This window comes from Perca flavescens, chromosome 13, assembly GCF_004354835.1.
Source record: "Perca flavescens isolate YP-PL-M2 chromosome 13, PFLA_1.0, whole genome shotgun sequence".
Classification (NCBI taxonomy): domain Eukaryota; kingdom Metazoa; phylum Chordata; class Actinopteri; order Perciformes; family Percidae; genus Perca; species Perca flavescens.
In genome coordinates this window covers 6,650,697-6,658,751 of record NC_041343.1, presented here as the reverse complement: position 1 = coordinate 6,658,751, position 8,055 = coordinate 6,650,697, and the positions used below count along the sequence as shown (strand labels likewise).

The window sequence follows — 8,055 nt, the reverse complement described above, 5'->3', positions numbered from 1 at the left end:
GGGTGCAAACTCACCCTAGCTGAGCTTTAGGATCAGATACAGGCCAGAAATGGCATTTCTTACTGTGGATCAATTATGTGATAACATGATGTTCCCTGTGTAATGGCAGAGTTTCACATTATCAGACCTAGCTAATTAGGTGTTTCATTTAATTCCTAATTGGATTTAATGTGGCCTTTATTTTCAAATAGCCACTGCAAGTCTGAGTGGAGATTTGAAGGGTCTGCCTCTTGGGTATAAGTTTGTGAATGAATGTTTCAGCCTACATAAGTTGTAGAAACCTTGAGGCTTATGTTTGTCAGCCAATCAGCAGATTCATGAGTTCCCTTAGTTCCTGAACTAAGAAGTTTCACAAAATGTCCATTTGCCCAAGGCTTACCAAGGGACATGGACAAATCTTTTCTTGGTGGTCCAAGAGTTCCTTGAATGGATCCTAAAACATTTCCAGTGAAATGAGAATCAGTTTAATTTCAATATTATTTCATTTACGAGTAGTTTTCCAATTGTGTAAGGATGACAATAAAGACAACAAAAATTTTAATTTGATATGGTTTACTTGTTAGCAATGCTTATTTTTAAACAAATACAGAGCAGTATACAGTATATTTGGAGTTGAATTTGCTGGCCACCTTGTGAATGTTAGGCACTCTCTTTTAGCTCCATTCTGGTCTCCACCAATTCCTGAGACAATATACCTGGCTTTTCAGCTGCTACATACTCCACCTAAGTCCTCCAACCCATATGACCACATAGGTTATTTGTTTCCTCTAATAAGACCCACTGGAGCGACATAAACCCAACCATCAAAACTACTTGGTTAGGTTTAGGAAAAGAGCAGAACTTAAGTTGTAAGAATGTGAGGTAGAACATCACAAACTTAATGTAGTTGCATATGTAACTTAACTTACAAGTTCAAATTATATATGCAAGTTAACATAAGTCAATATTGAATTTTAGTTCCACATGGGACATGAACAGCGGACTCCTGGGTGTAAGTCCTGTGTTTGTTTGGCTGACCCATCCATCCATCCATCCATCCATCCATCCATCCATCCATCCACCCCAACCTCCTCCATAGGTGCTCAGACTTTGTTACTCTTTTACGTCACCTTACTTCCTCTTTTGCTCCTGTCATAATTACTATGGCCACTAGAGGTTGCAGCTACTATGAATATGGGTCATAATAAACTTCCTGTACAAATGACCTATGTAGGTGTTTTTGGGGGAGGACAATCTTGCTCCACTATCAACTTACTAACTTTGTCTCTCTGCTATGTGGTGTTGAGCAGGTAGTGTGCAGTCAATTTATTAGCTTTTTATTTTCAGAAATGCCTGCTGCATCTAGAAACAACGCTGATGAAAAGATGAGAGTGAACCAAACAGTAAAGTTCCGTGCCATAAAACCAACACAATGAGCTAAAATATGCTGAAATGCTTCACAGGGCTGAGGGGAATTGCATATTTGCCAGATAACTCTCTGTGGTTTTGTTATTATGAGCAACCCACGTATGCATTCAATTCATTGTTAATTTATAAAGATTGATTATGGCCACCTTGTGAATGTTAGGCACTCTCTTTTAGCTCCATTCTGGTCTCCACCAATTCCTGAGAAAATATACCTGGCTTTTCAGCTGCTACATACTCCACCTAAGTCCTCCAACCCATATGACCACATAGGTTATTTGTTTCCTCTAATAAGACCCACTGGAGCGACATAAACCCAACCATCAAAACTACTTGGTTAGGTTTAGGAAAAGAGCAGAACTTAAGTTGTAAGAATGTGAGGTAGAACATCACAAACTTAATGTAGTTGCATATGTAACTTAACTTACAAGTTCAAATTATATATGCAAGTTAACATAAGTCAATATTGAATTTTAGTTCCACATGGGACATGAACAGCGGACTCCTGGGTGTAAGTCCTGTGTTTGTTTGGCTGACCCATCCATCCATCCATCCATCCATCCATCCATCCATCCACCCCAACCTCCTCCATAGGTGCTCAGACTTTGTTACTCTTTTACGTCACCTTACTTCCTCTTTTGCTCCTGTCATAATTACTATGGCCACTAGAGGTTGCAGCTACTATGAATATGGGTCATAATAAACTTCCTGTACAAATGACCTATGTAGGTGTTTTTGGGGGAGGACAATCTTGCTCCACTATCAACTTACTAACTTTGTCTCTCTGCTATGTGGTGTTGAGCAGGTAGTGTGCAGTCAATTTATTAGCTTTTTATTTTCAGAAATGCCTGCTGCATCTAGAAACAACGCTGATGAAAAGATGAGAGTGAACCAAACAGTAAAGTTCCGTGCCATAAAACCAACACAATGAGCTAAAATATGCTGAAATGCTTCACAGGGCTGAGGGGAATTGCATATTTGCCAGATAACTCTCTGTGGTTTTGTTATTATGAGCAACCCACGTATGCATTCAATTCATTGTTAATTTATAAAGATTGATTATAGCATGGGTGGATGGATGGATATTACAGGTTTAAGAAATAATACAGAATGGTATCTTGACTTTGACAAGTGGCAGAAAATGGATGGATGCAGAGTGACTACGTGTCTTGAGAAAGGTCCTTGTGACCGAAAACATCAACCAATAAACCAATGCAGAGGACAGGAAAGTGTTTGCAGGAATTTTCTTTTTTCTTTGGAAATGGATACATGGACATACCATCATACAGTGTACAGTTCTGCCGGCATGTCCAATGTTTTGCATATCTGTGTCTGGACAAATGATGGGGGTGATGCTCACACAGTGGAGAGCTGAAAGGCTGAGGATGTTTGCCTTGACGGGGAGTGACGCTCTACTCTTACAGCCTGCAGTAAGAACCCTTCGAGTCTGGGAAACCCAACACTAAATCCGATTACCTGCTCGGTTTGTGTTTCTATATTGGAAATCACATTAGTGCCAGTAAGTGTCTTTTACATGGGATAGATGGCATGAACCTGAAAGATCCTCTCATATTTTATTGTCTCTTCTAAGAGACTAACATTGTTTGATATTGATATTACTTCAGGTGGCTGGTCAGGTTTTCTGTGAGGTGTCTTTTTTATGTCGGCCGGTCGCCTATTTTGTAGGATGAATTGTCGTGCATTAGTTATAGTACGATATCTTACAAACCCATTCTTGAGAATGCGTTGCCTGGTGAATGTAAGTCACTCTCTTTTAGCTCTGTTCTGGTCTCCACCAACTCCTGAAAGATTCTATTACATTTGATCAACTCTTCCGAGAGACTAACGTTGTTTGATATTACTTCAGGTAGCTGGTTTGGTTTTCTGTGAGGTGAAATCAGTAGTAGCTTATTTTGGCTTTTTTATGCCATTATTATTTACAGTATTGTAATTTGATCATGCTTTCAGCAAAAAAACAAAAACAAAAAAAACTGCTCTCTTGGCTCTCATAAAGACTTACTTCAGCAGCAGACTGGCAGTGGCTGAAAGAGTTAATGAATAGAGCTAATCAAATGAACGAATAGAGCTGTGGTAATGACTATTGATAAGCCATATACAGTATAATGTGGCTTGTCAAGTCCTGCTGGCTTTCAGGGCCCTTCACTAAGCAGTTTTACCATTACATAAGGAATGTCTAGCAAATTAATCTCCCAAAGCAGTCTTCAATCACCAAATTGGCTCTGTGCAGGGAGCCGGGATGGCATGACTGCCTCCTGCTGGCATAAGCCACAGCCTGCTGGCATAAGCCACAGCCTGTCAGAACACACAATGTAAAGTGCTGCATGTGGACTGATGATTTTCTGTAAGTAAAAGCAAGGGGTTGCACCTTTTTAAAATTGGTGCCTCAGATGTAAACCATTTCTCTGGGCAAGACTTCTGTTCTTCCTTCATGCATGTTAGATTAACAATCTTTATTTTTAAAAGCGTTCATCGCTATATTCTTACATTAAGAACTGTTTAGTGTTTTATTTTGTAGTGTTTCTGTAATAAATCACATTGGCTGCAATGATATCGAGGGAAATGGCAAAACACAAAAACACAAAAACAAAAGGTTGGTTGATTAAGGTTGCTATGGAGATGTTTTTACTTTATTAGGCTGCCCAAGGATTTGTCTCAGGGACAGAGAATTGCAGGGTAGCATTGACGACACGTTAACAATAGTAATTCATCACTACATACATAGTTACAGCAGAAATGCAGTGTGGAGATTTCATTTGTTATATAATCAGGATTGACTGAAGTCAGCACAGATAAAAAGGAATAGAAATCTGTGTGTGTGTGTGTGTGTGTGTGTGTGTGTGTGTCACAAACCATCAGCTATTCTTTTTTTAATACTTTTCTTCTTTTGTTTTTTATTTCAGGTGGAACTCACTGCATCATGCTGTGAGGTTATGCTGATTTATCATATTAGCAATGCAAATGGGACTGATTTAGACCTTACCTCACACAGTAGTTTGATGCACTACTCAAAACTGCCATAACAAAGTTCCCTTTTTTTTAAATTAATTAATTAATTTTTTAAATATGCCTCTTCCTAGAAACAATACCAAAAATAGCAGGTCTGAAGGTAGCAGCTATTATCTATAAATGCTTCAGCAGCATTATAAGAGCCAGAATGAAGTTGGGTGACAGACAGGCAGAAAGAGGAAAGAGGGTGTACTTACCATGCACCTAGTAATGGATAACCCTGCAACTTAGTGTGCACAGAGAGAGCACAGCTGAGTGCTCACTTTGTCAGATTGTCAATGTTCTGAAGAACAACATACATTTACAGGGAGGCAGTATAGGTTTAGAGTTCAGAAACAGTTTGCAGATTTGATTCTAAAAGCTAATAAGCTCATAAATGGCTGCATCCAACTCTCTATACACCCCCTGGATGACTTCAACTTCAACTTTATTGATATTGTCCCAGAGGGGCAATTTGTGGTGCGGCAAGGCATACTTGCAAGACAATTATACACACAGCACAACAAAAGACAACCAAAGATGGAGATCCACATGAAGTGGGGGCACTGAAAAATAAGTATAGGCTATAGCTAAATATGTAGATTCATGTGAAAATGTGTTTCAATTTACTCTGAAGGTAAATGAGCCCATCTTTGTTGTAACTGTGATGATGATTCGAATAAACTTGCACAACAGCATCTTCTCCCTCCGTGATGTAACAATGCATCCAACTTCCTGCCAACAGAAGCAGAAACAGTCTCACAGCTACTGTATGGTCTTGTTTGTTGTAATGAATACTGTTGTTAAACTATGGCACTGTAATGACTCCTCACTTACTAAAAAAGAAGTGATCTTTAGTTGCCTATCTACAGGCCGGAGCCCTGACTCCAGTAGATCCCGGTCAGCCTTGTTTAAATCATTATTTTGTATTCTTATCTACTGCAGCTCCTTTAATGACCGCATCTATCAATGTGCTGCAAATGAAAACATGTCCAAACAGTTTAAAGGAGGAGTCCTGAGATTGCCTTTTATTATTGCCAGCAGCAATAATGACTCACTATGCACACTACAGTATGTGTGTTTTCTATCATTTATAAATAGTGTTCATGATGCAACAAAAATAGATATCTGCCTTGTTCCAGAACCACTTTTTTGTTGTTGTCAATAACATGTTACAATTTCAGCCCAATTATCAGGCTTATAGAGTGGATAACAAAAAATCCTTATTCTGTGATATGTTTGAATATTGTCAGTCCTTCCAGCACAAAAGATGCATTAAAGAGACTTGCCAGCCTCATATTATTAATGCCACTCACAACCTGCAATAAATATTTTTCTTGGCCACTTGTGGGCAGCAGAAACAAGCTGTAAACAAAACATAGACATATTGTCACCTTTTGTAAACTTGAATGTAAAGATACTCTTTTTCTTTTTAACGATCATGCACGGCTGATAGAACTTCAAAACCAATACACAAGACATAGTAATATTATTTAAAGCTTAAAAGTTTCAGATTTCAGTTTGTCTTATGCATCTTTTATGAACTACAATGGACTGAATTTATGTTGATATGGCAAACTTACAAACAGCATACAGTTACCTATATACACATGGAGTAGACAGACAGAGAGTTGTGTTTCGGGCCACCTCATACTGTAAATGTAAGCCCAATATTCACTCTCCTCGTAGATCTGGTCTCAACTTACACCTAAGAAATATATCTAGATATCTAATCTTAGCAAACATGTGAGCAGTGTCTTAAATGACATGAAAAAAAATTCAAAAAACAGATATGTAAATGGCTTATCAGATGCTAAAACACTGCACAGCTTGAGTGTCACATTGTAGTTTTCAGTTGTAGTTTTCAGTTGTAGTTTTCAGTTGCAGTTTTTCCTGTTTTATTGTTTTTATTCATTCCCTTTTTGTGTTGTTTCCCTGTTCGTTTCATCGTTGTGTGTTACCCTTGTTCTCTGTTTAGCTTTCCTTGTTCTATCCGTGTGTTTTATGCTTCAGTTTCTTGTTTTATTTTGTAGTGTCTGTTTCTCCTGTGTCATGTCTGGTTTTACTTCCTGCCTTGTGTGTTTTCCCACCTCTGTGGTTGTCTGCCCCGCCCTGATGTGACTCACCTGTTCATCAGCCCTCACGTCACCTGTCCCTCATTACTACCCTCGTTACCTTGTGTATTTAATCTCAGAGCTTTATTCTTTGTCTCTTGTGTGATCGTTGACTTTGCTCTCTGCGTTTCCCCCCCCGTGAGTTGCTTCTTTGTGGTTTATGCTTCACTTAGCTTTTGGTGTTCCCACTTTGTTGGTTTTTGTTTGGATCTTGGTTGCCATTTTTTTCCTGCCTGCTTTAGGACACCTTTTGTGTTTGTAAACTATTTATTTGTTAAACTTTAATAATCGTCCTGCTGCGTCCTCGCCTCCATACTCTGCACTTTGGGGTTTAAGCCTGCTATTCCCTAGACGTGACACAGAGACGATGATTTTACTCTGTAAAGTTAGTGACAAACTATTCTATCTCTTGTTGCGACGATCGTGAGGGAAACCGTAGAAACAGTGGATATACCAGGAATGTGCGACCGCATGTATGTGATTGGCCACCGAAGCGCAGTTGAGCCTGGTTCTTTTTGGACTGGACGACACTGCCTTTTTTGCGGTTGCCCTCAGCGTTGCCCCCCACCTCCCCTGCTGCATTGCTGGATTGGCTCTATTCAAATGAATGGCTTAGCTGCTAAATACTCAACTATGTAAGTTTCCCTGTCAGCTGCTTGGTGCTGAGCAGGTAGGCCTAGTGTACAGGGCGGTTTCTGCAAAAATGCTTCTATGAGAGCAGTGAGAGTCAACCAAAACAGTAAAATTGCAGGCTGGAAAACCAAAACAGTGTGCTGAACGACACAAAAAAACTCTGTAGAGCTAAAGAGAATTGCAGAGTCGGGTGATAATTCTGTTTGTCACTACGAGCAACATCTTTCACCTTTTTGATCCTTTGTTATTTTTAAAAATATGGATTATAGCTGCTTTAAATATCCAGGTAACACTCAGTGATAACCTGAATCACAAAAAAAAGTTTCTTTATTCCACCTGCAATCCAACATGTGCATATGAATATGTTTGCAGTGCAACACAATCTGTTAAAGGCGGTGGAAACTGTTTAAAGTGACTGTGGTCAGTAATCCTGGAGCCTCTCTCCTCTTTGAAGTCTTCCCACGAAATGCCCCTGAGCAGTTTGAAATAGAATAACTTCTGCTAGAATGCAAAGCATCAGTCTTTTTACAAGCTTTAGACAAGCAATGAGTTCAAAGACTTAAAATCAACCAAAATAATATTACGCTTTCTTTGCCTTAGGAACTGATTATGCTTTGAATGCACTCCCTGCATGTATTCTACACACTGCTGTGCTACAGCCTGCACTGTAAACTCATACAGCACTCTGTCCGTTACGTAATTAAACCCCAGCTTTACATTGGCTGAAGAGAAGAAAATAAAGCTCTTGTTAAATGTGTGAATGAAATATTAATTAGAGAATAATGTGAGGGTTGTCTGTACGACATGGATCACATGAAAAACTGATAAATGGGCGTATAACTCGCACACCTTATCCCATTCTGAGAAAGTGTGTCCAATCTTTTGACTAGTACTGCGC

The 8,055-nt window shown here is 39.2% G+C and overlaps 1 protein-coding gene across 1 annotated transcript in view; it reads left to right on the top strand.

Annotated features, from left to right (window-relative positions):
• Nucleotides 1-6,632: 6,632 nt before the first annotated feature.
• pcp4a (Purkinje cell protein 4a) overlaps nt 6,633-8,055 on the top strand; it is a 39,322-nt gene continuing 37,899 nt past the window's right edge. The window contains exon 1 of the mRNA XM_028596290.1: nt 6,633-6,662. The gene's annotated coding sequence lies outside the window, so the exon portion shown is untranslated. The remainder of the gene's footprint in view (nt 6,663-8,055) is intronic.